Here is a 16,277-nt window from a genome sequence, read left to right on the forward strand (position 1 = left end):
GTAAGTACCTCCATTGTTCATTCTTATCCCTGTCAGAGAGTACTCCTTAGCTGTCTCCTGGTATTTCTGAAGTTTGTGTCTCTAGGTAATCCCAAAACAAATGAGGAGAAAATAAGAGAAAGAAGGAAGTCATTCAATTAATCAAATAGTTCCTGAACTCCTACTCTGTGGCTGGTAATATTCTAGACTTGAGGAATACCTCAGTGAACAAAACAGACAAAACTTAGCCCTCATGAAGCTTTCTCTATATGCTATGCGGGCCTCCAGAACTTTCTATGATAATGAAAATGCTTTCTGTCTGTACTTTCAATATAGGAGCTAGCCACTAGCCACATATGGTTATTGAGCACGTAAAATGTTGCTAGTCTGACTAAATCTTAAATTTCTACTTTTATTTAATTTTAAGAAATTTAAACTGCCACCTGTGTCTAGTAGCTTCTGTACTGCGCAGCATGATCCTACAGTGTTTGTATGAGTCTTTGTCAGTGGGGGGTATGAATCAAGGCAGGCTGGATGGACATGGCATAAGAAAATGAAAATGAATGAGACTCCTTCTTTCAGACTTCTTAGTCCTTTTCAAGACTGAAAGTCTGGTTAAAATTATTCTGAAAGCCACAAGATATATGAGTCCCTGAAATACATAATTAAGTTGCAAAATGGTCTTTTTACTGATAGGCAATCATGTTGATGTCACAATTAATGCCTGAACACCAGTTAATGTCCACATAGGGAAGAATAATTACAAAAAGTCATTAATTAGGGTCTATTTACTATTCCATTGTCAAAACTAATTGCCTGGAGTAAGATGTTCTCCCTTGATTAATGGCTTTATAAGTGCAAGGCCAAACCTATGAAGGCTACTGTTTCCCAGGAAAAGTGCTTAAGGTTTTGGTAGCAGCTAATACCAGGTAACAATCATCACTTGTGCTTTGGCAGTCCAGGCCAGACTTCAGTATTAATTTCAAGACAGTTAATTGAGTTTGGGGCATTCAATAGGTGACCCACATTCCACTTTTTCTATAAAAAATGCAACCCTTTCCATAAATAGAACCTTCTGTTCTTGAAGTATTGCTTTTATTTTGGAAACTTCAGCCAATATATTCAACACCAATTCAACACCATATTCAACACCAATTCAACACCATAACCGGAGTTATGGTGAAAAACTTAAGTTCCTCTTTGGTACAGACTCCTGTGTGAATTCTCTATCCTATTCAGTGATCTGTCTACCTTAATTCAACCTTAGATTTTTGGTGGGTTTATATTTTTGGTTTTGTTTTGTTTTGGGTTTTATTGTTTTGATTTGTTTTGTTTTGTTTCCAAATTCATGCTTTTAATAAAAGGTACCAATTCTCAAATGATCGAAAAAATACATATATAACAAAAGTGAAAAAGGTAAAAGTAACTATAGTGAGATGAGGTTCTTCCAAAAAACTGTCTTATCAAGCATGCTAGAGTCTGAGCCAAAGAAACACCACCATTTTGTTCATTCCTCCGCCCACCCACTCACACTTCCTCTGACCCACCTTCACACCCAGCTAACTTTATTAATCCCTCTAGGGAAGGTTCCATATTAGCCCCAGGGCTCACCAGCTCCTCAGTAAACAGTCGGAAATGTGAAAAAGCCAACAGCTGTACAACATGGTCGATGGTGGTGAAGGTGCAGTGCTCTGTCCTTCCTGGTAGAGAAGGATGTGGGTGCTGACCGGCTAAGGAGGGCTGGGCCAGGAACAGTCACCACAGTGTCTCAGCCCTGCGACCACAGACTGCAAAACCCCAGCAGGTTTGGAATGACACCCAGGAAAACTTAGCAGTGCCTAATACATGACAGATACAACTCACAGGACCTCACGGAAGTAGACGGTCACTGAAAACAAAGAGCATCGGATTATTTTCCTGACCCATGGTTTTGGTAGAAGGATAAGAATAGTAACTTTACACTATCCACTAACGCTTCCTCCTCTTGGCTTTGCCTGCCCTGAGCTTCCTACCTTCCTAGTCCCAGGGTTTCTGAAGGTGAGGTGAGGACAGGCAGGACAGGCGCTAGCCACTAGAAACACCCTGTTCCACATGGAGGATGGTTTTAGTATTGAAGTTACTCATTTTTAAACGTTTTCACTTGCACAAACTTAAAGCTGTAGTTGCAGCCCTAAAAGGTGAACATTTACCCAATTCTTCTGTCCTTTTCTCAGAAAAGAGGCAGAACAGCTAAAATTGGGTAGGAGTGAGTGCTTCCAGGGACAAGTTAAAGGAATGCATTGAAATGCCATCCGGGAAGGTATTTAGGGTGTTCATTCTGCAGAGACACAAAACAGACTGTAGACATTTGCAGGAAATGTCACTCTGATTCAGCCAACACAGCCAGTGGTGGAGCATTTACCCGATCCTAAAATTAGCAACTGTTACTCATATAAATCTTACTACAATCTGATTGCAGATAACTCTACCTCAGACTAAAATAAAACCACAAGTAGTGCCTCATGTAAAAAAACCAAAGAGAGAGAAAGTCTAACACAGCCAGGCCATCCAACTTGGCATCCTACCCCTGGAGGGCTGCTGGGGAGGAAAGTCTGTAGGGGAACCATGTAAGAGTGCTTTGAATGTTCCCCCCATTTGATTTAGTCCCACAGTTCTTTAAGTTATTCTCTTGACTCGTAGAATAAAATATATGCAGATTCTGAATTTTTTGATATATCTGATGCCAGACCATAGAGTTCCGCAATAGCTTGGGCATCTCTTTTCTCTACAATGTCATCATCAAACCAAAGCCCAAAGCCACGACTCTTCACAATAGTAATACAATGCCCGCGATTAGGACCACTGCCACAGTGAACCACCTCATCCACCAAGTCGTACATGCAGTCCATGTGCACGGCGTCACCAGAAGTGCTGACGAGGGAGAGTTCCAGGGAGAAGACCACCTGGTGAGACAGCTTGGTGTACCTGTGGAGCTGCTCCATGTACTTGAACCGCTTTAGGTGCAGGGCCAAAATCATGGGCAGCTTTTTCACTCTCATCCTTTTCTGGGCCTCTTATTTCCTCCAGCACAATTGACAATAACAGGTCTGTTCGCTACAGTGTTTCTGTGTTGCTGAAGTGTCTCAGACAGTGGGTAATAGATGTATTCTGCTCCATGTCGACAGAAATCTTCTTTTAGGCAATGTTTTAGATAGTCGTTAGTCCAAAGGTTGCAGCAATCCCACCCCACTATCTTTATAAAGTGGAAACAGGACTGTCCATGGCGGAGCGCTGGTGGGGAAGTGGCCTGGGATTCCGCTTGCAGTTTGGCCTAAAGGGAAGGCCGGGGGCAGGTTTGTTTTTTTGTAATCCAGGATGCACATATTTACTGGGCCCTTGGGTGTTGAGGTGGTACCCAAAGAGCAAAATAGTCCAGCAGCAAAGCTGGATGCTTTCTCTGGCCTCTCCGGTTGTAATTCCTATACCCTTCCTCTGAGCTTCCAAAACTTCTTCTTTCCTCTTCCAAACTTACTCATTCCATGAAACAACCTGAGGATTGAGACAAGTATTCAATGATGGCAAATCTTTCCCTGTCCAGGAATTCAGTACAAACTCGTAGAATTAAATGAGGAAATGAATTGTTTGAGTAAATGAGTAAATGGGTAAATGAATAAATGAAAGTAAATTCAATTGTTCAATTGAATCCCATGAGGTAATAAAAACACATTTGAATCTCCCACATTTTGTATTTCGATAACAAAAATTGAAACTTAATGAATAACTTCATACAATTTTGTTCTCATCAACATATTCGTAAAATAAACAGAGCCCTAGTTCGACAATTAAAAATGGCATTCCCCTGATGAGAGTAAGTGCTACCGTTCAGTATTTTATTCTGAACTATTTACTGTTTATTAGTGGTTTGTAATTGTGGAGTGAAAATACACAGAGAACCCCTTGGCAAGGAGCAGTCATAATCTCCACATTTCAGAATAATTTATTAAACCATTATGCATTACTTTAGTGCTCCATGACAATAAAATGGAAAATGTTAAATACAGTAAATATAATAGAATGCTATTGCTTTCCATTCATTTCCATATATTACCGATATATATACGCATATGTGTATAACACGTATATCTGTGTGTGTATAAGAAAGAGAGAAAACATAATGAGTGCAAAGAGAAATTTCCACATTTCTCATACCACTTTTTTTTTTTTTTTTAAATCATTTCAGGACCTCCAAAAGTCACCAGGACAGAAGTAGATATGTAAGAAATTGGCTAGAAGAAACCGGGGAAGAGAGAGTAAGGCCTCTGAGTGAAAGCTGAGGTGACACCTGAATGTACAGCAACTAAAGGCTGTCAGCTGACCACACTCTCCACCACAAGGTTTCTGTGTCAAGGAGGTCTAAGCAAATGTCCTGTGGCAGCTGCTACAACAACCAACCATCCTAACAAGATGAAGGGTACAACTATCATCATAAAGTATTCCCCCTTATAATATTTCAGTGACTATCATTATATAATCTCATGTTAGAACTGTTCTAGATTAAAGGACTAAAGAGATATAATAAAATGTACAGATGCTGGTCTTAAAACAGTATAAAATTTTTTAAAAAATATAAAATAAACAACAGTATATAAATAAAAAATTTAAACTAGGGGCACCTGGGTGGCTCAGTCATTAAGCGTCTGCCTTCAGCTCAGGTCATGATCCCAGGGTCCTGGGATCGAGCCCTGCATCAGACTCCCTGCTCCTTGCAGAAATCCTGCTTCTCCCTCTCCCAGTCCCCCTGCTTGTGTTCCCTCTCTCACTGTGTCTCTCTGTCAAATAAATAAAAATCTTAAAAATTTTTTTTAATAATAAAAAACATAAAATAAAAGAGTATAAAATTTTTTTTAAAAAGTATAAAATAAAACAGCTATAATATATTTTGAGGACAGTTGGTAACATCTGAATATGGACTGGATAGTAAATCATTTTTGGAAAATATTTTAAACTTTCAGATGAGCTAACAGTATTGTGGTTATATAGGAGATTTTCAAATTTATTATAGATGTATATGTGATATTTAAAGATAAAAGATAAAACATCTTTTATCTTTATCTTTTATTGTTATTGTTTATTTTATCTTTATCTTTAATTAAAGATTAAAGATAAAACACCATGACATCTTTACTTATAAATACATTCATAACAACAAAAAAGTAGCAAAAATGTCCAAATGTTAATAGGAATTAAATAGGTTTAAGTATGAGGCACCTGGGTGGCTCAGTGGGTTAAGCCTCTGCCTTTGGCTCAGATCATGATCCCAGGGTCCTGGGATCGAGCCCCACATTAGGCTCTCTGCTCAGTAGGGAGTCTGCTTCCTCCTCTCTCTCTGCCTGCCTCTCTACTTACTTGTGATCTCTCTCTCTCTCTATAAATAAATAAAATCTTTTAAATAAATAAATAGGATTAAGCATATATCTGTTTATTAAATATTTAATTATTAATATTAATCATTAATTATTAATTATATTTATTATTTATATTTATTAATATATAATAAACATCATTTTATATTAATATTATAGTTAATTATTATTCATTATTAATATGATTAATTATTCATATTTAAATATTTAATTGTAATGTGAGTTTGGATATTTCATAGTTAAGATTTTAAAGAAAAATATGAGTCAGTGTCTTTCTTTTCAAACATATTCTAGGGGTACCTGGGTGGCTCAGTTGTCTGAGCATCTGACTCTTAGTTTTGGCGCAGGTCATGATCTCTGGGTCCTGGGATGGAGCCCCCAGGTGGGGCTCTGTGCTGAGCACAGAGCCTGCTTGGGATTCTCTCTCTTCCTCTTACTCTGCCCCACCTCCCCCATGCATGCCCATGGGCCCTCTGTCTCTAAAACAAAACAAAACAAATTCTAAGCAAAAGAAGAGTTATAATAACTAATGGAACAAAACGTTATTACTCAGGATGCCTGGGTTGCTCAGTTGCTTAAATGGCTGCCTATGGCTCAGGTCACAATCCCAGGGTCCTAGGATTAAGTTCCGCAGGAAGCCTACTTCTCTCTCTGCCTGCTGCTCCCTCTGCTTTTGCACTCTCTCTCTTTCTCTCTCTCTTGCTCTCTCTGCCAAATAAATGAATAAAATCTATTTTTAAAATGTCATTATTCTACATTCATGGTGAATTATGAATAAAGATATAAATAAATAAATTTTATTTCATCTATAGATGAAAACTGTTTGTTTGGTTTTTTTTTAATTTTCTAACAGAAATTCACTTTTTTGTAACTACTTTCAGAATCACACATGGAGCACCAGCGTGGCTCAAGTCCATTAAGCAAATGATTCTTGATTTCAATGATCTCGGGATTGTGGAATTGAACCTGCATGGGGCTCTGTGCTGAGCATTGGGCCTGCTTAAAATTCTCTCTCTTCTTCTCCCTCTGTTCCTCTCCACTGCCCACAAGCACTCGTGATCAAAAAAAAAAAAAAAAGAAAGAGAAAGAAAGACAGAAAGAAAGCCACACTACAATGAGATGTACTTTTAATATGCATCACTCAGATGCCAAAGGAACCATTTCTACAATTTTTTTATATAAAGGAATATTTGTTGTGAAATTTATTTCAAAATGCTAATTTTGCTTTAGTTAAAGAATCTTTAAGAAACAAATAGTATTACTGGTATGTGAGTGGTGAACAGATTGGCAGGTCCTAAAACTCCCAGCTACATACTACATCTCTCATTTTCTGTGGTTATCTCTCTAGTTTCGACATTACCCTACTTAGCATATGAACACAGATAGTGTCTACACCTATCATGGCAAAGCACTGCATAATGTGTAGAATTTCCAAATCACTTGGTTGTATACCTGAAGCTAATACAGCATTATATGTCAACTCTACTTCAGTAGTAGTAACTTCAAAAGCAATCAGATCATGAGATTAAGGTAGACTACCTATAAAGTTTATAATATGTTGAACAGTGAGAGAATTACTCTAGTCATCTAGATACTTAAAAAAAAAAGGCACTAACTGAGAAGGATGCCATTTTTTTTTTGAAAGATTTATTTATTTACTCATTTGACAGACAGAGATCACAAGTAGGTAGCGGGGGTGGGAAGCAGGTTTCCTGCTGAGCAGAGAGCCCGATGCGGGGCTCGATCCCAGGACACTGGGATCATGACCTGAGTGGAAAGCAGAGGCTTTAACCCACTGAGCCACCCAGGCGCCCCAAGAGAAGGATGCCATTTTTGCCAAAAGCTAATACTGTGGTTACAAAGAATGACTTTACGTAGATTTAAGGGACACCTGGGTGGATCAGTGGGTTAAGCCTCTGCCTTCAGCTCAGGCATGATCTCAGGGTCCTGGGATCAAGCCCCAAATTGGGCTCTCTGCTCAGCAGGAAGCCTGCTTTCCCCCTTCTCTCTTCCTTCTTGTGATCTCTCTCTCTCTGTGTCAAATAAATAAATAAATTCTTTAAAAACAAAAACAAAAACAAAACAAAACAAAAACCAAATATTTAAGTGTGTGCCATATTTATCATCACTTTAGTCCTCCAAATTAACACTTTCAGTAAGGTCTGACTTCATACACACGATAGAGATCACTATAAAATGATAATCTAGTTTAAAAAGGATAAAATTCTCTGAGATTCTACAGCAACATAAATGCAGCCAATAATTAAAAACACATTTATTCTTCATGTGCTTTTAGCATTAGCCGCTTATACATATGACAGAGAAAGAAATCTTATTCATGTACATTACACAGTATGATGAAGATAAATTATCAACCCAGCATCTTATACATTTGAATTTTCCTTTCTAGATGGATTTTTAATAGTGCCTTAGTAGCTATGTTTCAAGCTCTGCAGAAGTCCTAAATACCATTTCAATTGATGAAGAAGTATCAGTGTCTTGGTAATACAAAATATCTATTCTCATATCATCTTAGTGATTATTCTATGCTATGTTAAATTCTGCTTTTCTGAGTAGGATCCATATCCCATCTGCAGTGCAATCTAGCAATCAAATACTCCAAGTACTTCAATTCTTAGCAAACATTAATATTTTTCCCTCTGCTGGCAGAAACAATTACCAACACAATGTATTTATTCAATTATTATTTTTCACTCAGTCATACATACATTTACTCAACATTTCAATATTACACAAAATTCTAAGGATATAAAAGTAAATAGTCAAGGCACTCTCCCTAAAGGAATTATGTAAAGGGAGACGAAACTATTAATTTTAATGCAAAATGTAAGCCCTATCATAGAAGTAAGCTGAATCTCTCTCTTATTGCATTTCCCCAGGTATAGGACCGTCTCTACATGTAGAAAAATTCAGTTCTTCTAGATTCAAATTTGTTAGAGTATATGGCATTTGTTATTGTTGTTTCCAAGTCATTGCATCAAAACTGTGTTTAAGGATGAGTGGCCCCTATTACAAAAACAACAGTCAAAACACACATCTCTGTCCCTACTCTCTCTAATTATGATTCCACTGATTTTATACAGGTTCATGTTCTATATCTTCTTGGGGGCACAGCAATAGTGGTAATTTTCCACACACCTTAATTTGTTATATATTTTTGGTGTGGAAGGTATGTTCACACTCATCCTCTCGCTGTCACAGTCCTCCTCCTGCCCCACATTCTCTTCTAACCAAGGCTATCTTCTCTTTTCTGATAATGTTTGCCTTATGTGTGTCCATATTCAAGGCAGCTAAAAATTTATACAATACAGTAATGTCTACTGTAAACAGACAAAGAAGTTAGGGAAGGCAAGGACATCAAAGTTCTTTTATAATGATGTAAGGGTAGGGTGACATATGATTGGGTCACCAACCATTTGCCAACATGCACATAGAGTTATGATAGCAGAAAAGCACAGAAGACTAATATTTTCTATGAAATTCAAAAAATTTGTCCTATGAGCTAAGGATGAGTATACCAGATCGTACAACAAAGAAAAGACAGTTCCAGAAGATAATATAACTCTTTTTTTGTAAAGTAAGACAGAATGTGTTGTGTATTGGGAATGGCACATAATTTATTTTTGTTGGATTACAAGGTTTGTTGAAGAGAGTTTCAGAAATTAACCCAGACAGGTAGCAAGTACCCGCTAATAGAGGACTTTATACTATACAAAATCTGGATTTTAAGTTATATATGAAAACATACAATAAATAACTTTAAGCAGAAAACTTACATGATTTAAATTTGAATTCAGAAAGATCATCCTTTCTCAACTGTAAGGATGAATAGTCAAAAGTAGTTCAGAATCTATGAAGATAGAATTACCTAGCATTGTGATTAACAAAACCTAGAAGAATATGATTTATTTCCTTTGTCTTCTTATGGTGTACCTGTTAGATAGAAGTAAGTGGATATATGATTATATGTGTTTCAATAGGAACTATTATCCATAGCAAAATCATTTTTTATTCATTTGTTTGTTTGGTAGTAATTTCCCAGTAAATCTAACACCCCGACCTTAGACCTTATCTAGAGTACACCATCCGGCAAGTCCCTGACAGACGTCTAACCAGCACCAATCTGCCAGCAAAGACCAGGCTAATGATTGATGAAATGTCCCCTAATTATTCTAAAAGCTTTCAAGTCTCAATACATCCTTGAAGTTTCATTTAATGAGTGTAAGAGTAAAGTATAACATAGGTAAAAATTCTTTCTAAGCCACAGTTGTTGTTTATTTATTTAGCTTCTTTATTTAGTTGTTTATTTATTTAGCTTCTCAATGACTACTTCACTTACCTATCTAGTTAGCTTTACACTCCCTAATTTCACAACATATGGAAACCAACAACAAGAAAAGTATAAAGGCAACTACAAAGCCTAAGTGAAAACTGGTATAGGGGAAAGGAAGTGTTATGGGATGAGAGTCATAGTAAACAAATGTGCAAGAACTAAAGGCCAACAAGGTTGCTGGAATTAACCCGTATTTGAAGCTTAGCTCCTTGTTGACCAAAGAGAAAGGAAAATACTATCAGTTATAAAAATACTCATTCTCAACAGAATACATTTGAACTTTTAAAAGAAGAAAAACTTCTAATGCATGGTTCTAACAATGATTTCTCGGAGGCAGCTAGAGTCAGAAAATGCTCAACTCATTTATTGGCTTTAAATAAATAACTGGCTTTATTTTTACCTCTTAACCTTCAAAAAAGTAGTGCATGGCCTATAAATTCTCAGAGAAGGTCATTTACACGTTAAAGGGTAAAAATTTAGATTACAACAGTTAGGCAATTCTTCAGTTTGCAAGACAAGATAGAAATCTTAAGTTTTACTTGGATAACGTGTCTATATTTAACAGAACAAGTACTATTTCAGTAAGATATTATCTATGAAGATAGATTAACCCACACAAATCTTTAAAATGTTTACTATAAAAATACTATTTTTCCAGGTTAATTTTAAATTATTTATTGTATGAATAAATATGAACCCTCAAAAACTTTCTCAAGCATTTATTACTATCAAAAGGTGAGGGGCAAGAAAGCATTTTTTCTCATCACACACGAGAAAATATTGTACCATAAAAAAATGAATAAGTAAAAGGAAAACTGTTCAAATAGGTGCAAATGAGAGTAACAGTTTTATATATTCTCTTCATACAAATGATCTCTTTTTGATCTTGCATTATAATAATAATATTGCTAATAGAAAAGACAAATTTTATTTAGGAATCACAAAACAAACACAAACAATATATAGCATGGGAAACAATAAATGTTAGGATTCTAAATAAAGAAAAATCAATAATAAGTTCTCCACTTTGAATGATATATATAAGTGATAGATGAATAATAAATTTACAGATATAGATAAAATTACAGATATATAGATAAATAGGCAAATAGATAAAGAGATGTAAATGGAAAAATTTTAAAGGAATTTGAAGAAGATTCTGGAAAAATGGCACTTTAAATTAGCGTCCTTCTGCTAAATCAAAACCATTGCCTCCTCTGAGCCAAGCTAAGGCTGCCTTTGGAAGGCAGGTGGTGCAAGACTGTACGAATGAAGCTTCAAGTTTCTGTTTTGAGTTCTGAAGGAAAGAAATGTTCCTGAATTCCTTTCTGACCAGGAGGAGATGCTGAGGAACATTGTAAATGGATCCTGAGGAGTGGGTAGATCCCCAATCTAAAATGACACCCTAGAGAAAAGTTAACCAAAGCTGGAATGAATATATCATTTTTGTCTAGTCTCACATTACTGAAGAGACCTTAAAAGTAAAACCACATTATCACTAATACTAAAAGTAGGAAAGTGGCAGTAGGGAACAAGATAAGGGCTTTCTGCCATCTTTATATGATACTGACAATAGACTTGTTAATATCTTCTAGTCTCAATAGGAAGAAAAATTTACTATTTGTGTCATGATTTAAGTAGTCCAGAGCTGGGTCAGGCCATGGGCCATGAAATTTGCAAGAAATGTAACATGCAAAAGACATTGCTAATAAGTTTTGGAAAAAAAGACCAGAAAATAACAGGAAACTTGTACCAATAATTAAATCACTTAAGGAACTAGATAGCATTCAAATTAAACTTTATGGAAATTACCAAAATTAAGAGTTTATTAAATGGAAAAAATCAGTTGACAAATTGGTGGAGATTGAAATACAAATTAAAAGTCTGGAACACTAAGTTTAAGAAATATATTAAAGCAACACTTCAGACAAACTCATCAAAAAGAGAGAGAGAGAGAGAGAGAGAGGGAGAGAGGATCCAAATAAACAGAAATGAAAGAAAAGAAATAACAATGTAACACCACAAAAAAAAAGGAGGGGGGAATCCTGCCATTTGCAATCACGCATGGATCGATCTAGACCCTAAATGAAATAAGAGTCAGAGAAAGATAAAAACCATATGATTTCACTCATATGTGGGACTTAAGAAACAAAACAAATGAACAAAGAAAAAAGAGACAATAAAACAGACTTTTATATAGAGAGAAAAAACTGATGGTTACCAGAGAGGAGGTGGATGGGGGAATGGGTGATACAGGTGATGGCGATTAAAGAGTACACTTATTATGATGAGCACTGAGTAATGTACAGAGTTGTTAAATCACTATATTGTATACTTGAAACTAATATAACACTGTATGTTAATTATATAGGAATAAAAATAAATAAGTAAATAAATAAATTTTTAAAAAGGAAATGCATAAGTAATTTTGTTAGGAACTGCTGAATTGCTCACTGTAATGGGTTTTATCACCTGCATTTCCACCAGTAACTAAGGAAGATGCCACTCAGTCTTTCCAGTAGAATGTGTTGCCAAACTTTTAAATTGTTTGCCAACCCAAGAAAAGAGAAAAAGTATCTCACTGTAGTTTTATTTATTTTTCTCTTCTTTTGAGTAAAATTCAATTTCATATAAAAGAAGAGAAATATATTAATAGAACCAAAAAGACAGAAAGTCTATGAAAATGGAGTCAAAATGTAGAATGATAAGCCTCACTGTCTACAAATTATTCCTCAATATGATAACAAAACAGTACCCAAGTCCAGATTAAACCCAATTTCAGTAGACCCCATGTTATGATTTTCCTATTACACTGGAATTCGATTATATTTAATACTACTTAAAAAGATGTATCATTTAAAATTCAAAAAAGAAAGAAAAACAAAATAACCAAATAGAAATCATAAATTGTAACTTGGAGGATAGCTAGAGGAGATAAAGCATAGGTAAATAAGAGGTTCTAAAGAATACAAAGAAAAATATGGAGGAAAGAGATATAGAGACCTGGTCCTATAGATTGCAAAAACTCAGAGTTCTAGTTGTGATTGACTTAAAGAAAAAAGAAAAAAAAAGATAAACCTTGATAAAATTCCAGAACTGTAGGCTAACCGAGAATGCATTACAAATAAAAAGAATCTGCTATGGACAAAGAAAAAAAATTCCACCCACACACTCTATCTGAGAAAACAATAAAGAAATGACCCTGATAAAATAGCAAAATGAATAAGCATAGAAATCTTAAGAGACAAAGTTAAAGAAGAAATAAAAGAATGGGGAAAAATGTACTCCTCTTTATAACTTAGAATTAATTTTAGAAGGATAAAATCAGATCTCAGTATATTTAACAGAAGTACTGAAAGACCTGTTCAATGGATGAGAGATGTGACAATAAAATGCTTCTGCTAATTTAGAAAAAAAAGGTACTAAATCTAGGACAGCAAAACTTAGGGAAAAGAAAAAGAAAATAATCCAGCATTCTTAACTGGTGGAGAAGAGATAACACAGAAAAATAATAAATGCAAATATTGTGAAGGTCTTATCTTATAAGGTGAGAGGAAGGAAAGCAGATGGGAAAGATTTGAGAAAGAAAGTATACTGCTGGAACCAATGGTTGGAACTTCATTTTCATATAAGAGTAAGGAATACTAGGGTTTTGTTATGAACATTGGAAAACAGCTACTAACAATGGGAAAAAATAGAGGAAAATTCCCAAATTAACACGGGGGGCATAAAAGGAAGAGTTACAACATTATTAGACCTTATAAAATAAGGAGAAGAAAAAGATAACAAAGTCAAATGAAACATAAATATAAATTTAAGTTGGAAAAAATACCAAGTATGTAAGTTATTAGGCTGAATTCTCCACTAAAAGTTGAAAAAAATCAGATTTTTTTTAAAGTCTGAAAATGAATGGATTAGACAAAAGGATATTAAGTAAACATAATACAAAGCAAGTATTAAAATACTGATACCAGATGGGGTAACTGGGAGATGGACATTAAGGAGGGCATGTGATGATAGGAGCACTAGGTATTATATAAGACTGATGAATCACAGACCTATATACCTCTGAAACCAATAATATATTCTATGTTAATTAACTGAATTGAAATAAATAGTAAATAATAGTGATACCAGGCAATACGGAATTTAACATCAATTGACAAAAATATGCAAATTTGAGGGTATGGATATTTTACTAATTGTAAAATAATCAGTATTAAAGAGATGCTTGTATGAAAGTAGTCTCAGTTATCTATATATTTATGATATGTTTTTTGTGGATTAAGATAATTTTTAAGACATGGATTATAGCTTCACTAAATATTGAGCACATTCACTGGGGCACTTCACTTTATCAGTCTCATGAAATACATTTAAGGAATACAAACAAATACATACAATACAAATAAAAATGGGAACAATTAAAAAATCAAAAAAAGAAATATTAATAAAGCATAATATAAACATACATATATGTGTATAAATATCTGTCATTAATAGTCAAGAAGGATGGAAGGAAAAACCACACAAAGCACAGAGAGAAAAATGGAAGAATCTATCAATGTGCATTATTCTTGGGTGATCAGGAATGTACTGATTGGAGAGAAGAGAAAGGGCAAGCATGTAATGGAAAACAAACTTCTTCAAAACTCATTGGTCATATGATACAATCCCACTCTTGTAAGATGATGTGCATGTGAATATGCAGAAAGAAAATTGTAAAGTCTATCCTGTTAAACATCAAGACTTTCTATCCGCATTGGGAAAGCAGAACAATATCCGTAAGATTTAGAAATAGGCATTGGGGGTTGGAGAGGACAGAAGAGAACTTTTTGTTACAATGTTTTTATACCATTTAACTCTCTTTCATATGTGTGGCTTTTGTAATTTTAAAATAAAACCCCCTTAAAGCAAATAAATGAGTATGTATCACAACATATGCAATAGGGGCGCCTGGGTGGCTCAATCATTAAGTGTCTGCCGTCCACTCAGGTCATGATCCCAGCATCCTGGGATGGAGCCCCACATGGGGCTCCCTGCGCTCCGCAGGAAGCCTGCTTCTCCCTCTCCTACTTTCCCTGTTTGTATTCCCTCTCTCACTGTCTCTCTTTGTGTCAAATAAATAAAATCTTTAAAAAAAAAGAATATATGCAATAAAAATCTATATATAGCCTTTGAGACGCTTTGACCGATATATCACCACTTTCAAAATTATCTTGACAGAACTACAAACATTTAAATAGTCAAGAATGGCTCTTTTAAATACTGCCTTATAGTTTAGGAAGCCATCATTTAACCACGAGCTTGTTTTAAAAGTCCCTCACAATAAATAAATGTTTCTAAAAGTCCCCCAGAAATAAAAATAGAAGTCCCCCATAACAAACAAATGCATCTAATATTACTGGCAAACAAGCTGTGTATACATCTGGGACAACATATATAATTTTGTTGATATAAGAAAACAATGCTTACTTTTCTTAACTCCAAATGAGCAGTTTAAAATGCCAGCAAACATCCAAGCTAGTGAATCTGACTCTGATATATTCCTTTTCAGGAAAATATAGACAGTTCAATCTTGTATATGGTTCTAACAATCAGTATTTCAGAAGAATAAAAGACATTTCTGGAACATCCCTGTAGAATCTTCTTATTGCCCTTGTCCCACTTGTTGAGGGACCTATATGTTCCAGTTTCTTGCAGAAGATTTGTGTGCATGCATTTATTGTACACATATAGATATAGACCATATAGGGAGAGGTGTTTTGAAATTGCCAGAGAAGTTAAATTCTTTCCTGTAAATAAAATTTTTCTTTGTATTTTTGGAGAAGTATCTTATGTGACAGCTGAAAGTTATTTTTGAACTCCCATAAAAAGCTTCTCACTAGGGAGATATCTGATCTGACACCTAAGGGCAAGTGACAAGCTAACCACTCTTCTGCCCCAACCAAAATTCTTGGAGGGACTGGCTCGCATTGGTAATGCATCTCACTACCTGTTAGCATGATATTTATGTATAGTGGGAAAGAGGCTGCGTCTATATTGAGGCAAAATGCTGGTCATCTCAGCTAATAAAAAGTAAAGTATGAAGCAGAAAGAGTAGAGCTCTAGAAACCAAAGACCTGGCAAGACCAGTAAGCCCCTGTGGCTTTGGCATAGCCAGTTAGCCTCCTTGGACCTTATTTCCTTTACTGTTAGAACTGTTTTGCAATTTACTCACTGACCTTTGCTTATAAGAAAAGTTGGGTCCCTAAGGATGTTAATGTCAGTACCAAAGCAATCAATTTTGGAAATGCTGCTGATCCAGTGAACGTCATGGTACAAAACATTGTGTGAAATCATGCATTAGATAAATCAGTGTAAATGGCTGAATTCCTTCCAGATACCCAAAACTGTTTAACTTAGGTCAGTTTTGTTTTTATTTGTTTGCTCAGTTTTTGAAACTTCATGCAATACAATTTGGGAAATGATGTGCTAAGTGATATTTGACGTCCCTTCTAGGTATAAAAATATATAATTTATTAAATAAATCATTCTAAGTA

At 35.3% G+C, this 16,277-nt stretch overlaps 1 pseudogene; it reads right to left on the bottom strand.

Annotated features, from left to right (window-relative positions):
- Positions 1–2,639: 2,639 nt before the first annotated feature.
- LOC116879633 lies at positions 2,640–16,052 on the bottom strand (annotated as a pseudogene).
- Positions 16,053–16,277: the final 225 nt, after the last annotated feature.

The sequence above is a fragment of the Lontra canadensis genome, unplaced genomic scaffold (genome assembly GCF_010015895.1).
Source record: "Lontra canadensis isolate GAN:19392208 unplaced genomic scaffold, GSC_riverotter_1.0 scaffold62, whole genome shotgun sequence".
NCBI classification, from domain to species: Eukaryota; Metazoa; Chordata; class Mammalia; order Carnivora; family Mustelidae; genus Lontra; species Lontra canadensis.